Consider the following 2527-nt stretch of genomic DNA (forward strand, 5'->3'; position numbering starts at 1 on the left):
GAGAGAGAGAGAGAGAGAGAGAGAGAGAGAGAGAGTCATGATGTTCATATATATAGAGGCAGTGACTCTTTTACTCTCTAGCCTGGTCATACCTCATCTGGAATATTATGTCTTGTTCAAAGTGTCAAAAAATAACTGAAAAGCATCCAGAGAAGGGAAATCAGGTTGGGAAACCCATGCTATATAAGATTTAATTGAAGGACCTGAGGCATTTGTCACTAAGAAAAGACTTTGATGGCTAAAATGAAAGAAGGGGAGAATAATGAATGTTGGAGGGGATGTGGCAAAAGTGGGACATTAATGGATTGCTGGTGGAGTTGTGAACTGATCCAACCATTCTGGCTGGCAATTTGGAATCATGCTCAAAGGGCTATAAAAGAATACCTGCCCTTTGATCCAGCAAACCATTGTTGGGTTTGTACCCCAAAGAGATCATAGATAAACAGACTTGTACGAAAATATTTATAGCTGCACTTTTTGTGGTGGCAACAAACTGGAAAAGGAGGGTATGTCCTTCAATTGGGGAATGGCTGAACAAACTGTGGTATATGCTGGTGATGGAATACTATTGCGCTCAAAGGAATAATAAACTGGAGGAATTCCATGTGAACTGGAAAGATCTCCAGGAACTGATGCAGAGTGAAAGGAGCAGAGCCAGAAGAACATTGTACACAGAGACTGATATACTGTGGTAAAATCGAATGTAATGGACTTCTGTACCAGCAGCAATGCAATGACACAGGACAGCTCTGAGGGATTTATGGTAAAGAATGCTACCCACATTCAGAGGAAGAACTGCAGGAGAGGAAACATATAAGAAAAACAACTGCTCGAACACATTGGTAGGGGTGGACATGAATGGGGATGTAGACTCGAAACTACCACACCAATGCAACTATCAACAATTTGGAAAAAGGTCTTGATCAAGGACACATGACAAAACCAGTGGAAATGTGCGTCGGCCATGGGTGGGGGGAGTGCGGGGGTTGAAGGGGAAAGTAGGAGCATGAATCATGTAACCATGTTAAAAATGAATATTAATAAATGTTTAAATTAAAAAAAAAGAAGAGACTTTGAGAAGAAACTCAACAGTCTCAATTTTCTTTTCTGAATTCTAGTCTGGCTTTATTAGAAAATGCTTGGAAACTTGGTAAGACTGCAGTAGCAGAGACAAGGGGCTGGTAAACAATTAAATAGGGCCAACTTTAAGAGAAGCAAAGGAGTTCTGCAGAGAGAGGGAGGAGAGGAGAGGATTAGAGGAAAAGCATGAAGGAGTGGGGGCAGGATCACATCTGAACCTAAAGGGTAGGAGGAGTATAAGACAGAAAGCTGGCAGGAGAGGGCTCAGAAAGGAGCTTCCTGGGAAGCATGAGTGGCCATTAGGGCCCTTTCAGTTGCTCATAGGTAACAATCATCACCATATTCCAGGAGCCCAAGTGAAGGAAGGAAGGTATGAACCCTTTGTAAAAGGCTTGGGGTCACTCTTTCCAAATCATGATGAGGTTTCAGTGGCCAGCAATGGCATAGTGGCCTGTAGCAGAGTTCATGCATCTCATCTTAACCATGTCCAATGGGGAGACAATGATGGTGGTACAGGAGCCAGCCACAAAGGCTGATGTGAAGTGGCAAGGAAGGTCATGAGTCATGTGGTGGACCTTCAAGAGAACATTGTTGATAAGGTCACAGGTCACCAGCTCAGCACAGTTGATGATAGCATTGTAGGTGACACTGGGTGAAGTACCTTCTATAGGTTCCAAAGCTTCCTTTCTGGTGATAGTCCTAAAGGCATCACTGTGTCCTGGTATAGCTTCCACCTGCCCAAACCTGGGCCTGGAAACCTACCTTCACCATATCTGTGGGTTGGATTACTTCCACTGTCCATGCCTCCCCCCAAGCCCCCAGGGTAAAGACTGCCAAGAGATGGCTTCTAATGTCTTTGGCGTAGAACTGCTTGACAGAGTCTTAGAGGCTAATGTGGATGGAGGCAAAACTTTTCTGGCCCTGCAACCTAACCACTAGCCTGTTGTATAAGCTTCCAGGGCTTCTCCATGGTCAAAATGGTATCCATTATACCCTGATCCTGGGGAGTGGTAGAGGAAGCTTGGATAGGCCCCTTGACTTTTTCCTTGAATCTGCATCTGGACTTTGGTTGTATCCAGGGGGAAGGACATGAAATCATCAATGTAGGTGGTGGCACCAGTCCCAAGGAACTTTATAGTGGCTACTGGGGGCACATTTGAGGGCTTGAATCCAACTATGATGTGATGCTGGCTTTCTGCTACCTCCAAGGAAGCAAAGGAGATTGAAAGATGACCTTTACTAATTGAGCAAAACAAGATAGCATATAAAGTATTATATTTAGTCAAAAGCTATATAACATATTAATATAGTATTTGAAAGAATGACTATCAGAGAGAGACTATCCTTGTACTTGTTGACCTCCAAGAGTTGTACTAGGAACAATGTTTGGAAATTTTAGAGTATAATTTGAGCTCAGTGTAAGGAAAAATTCCTAAAAAATTGTTTG

At 43.2% G+C, this 2527-nt stretch overlaps 1 pseudogene; it reads right to left on the reverse strand.

The window, feature by feature from the left end:
* Positions 1–1344: 1344 nt before the first annotated feature.
* LOC123256678 lies at positions 1345–2282 on the reverse strand (annotated as a pseudogene).
* Positions 2283–2527: the final 245 nt, after the last annotated feature.

This window comes from Gracilinanus agilis, unplaced genomic scaffold (assembly GCF_016433145.1).
Source record: "Gracilinanus agilis isolate LMUSP501 unplaced genomic scaffold, AgileGrace unplaced_scaffold8331, whole genome shotgun sequence".
Lineage (NCBI taxonomy): Eukaryota > Metazoa > Chordata > Mammalia > Didelphimorphia > Didelphidae > Gracilinanus > Gracilinanus agilis.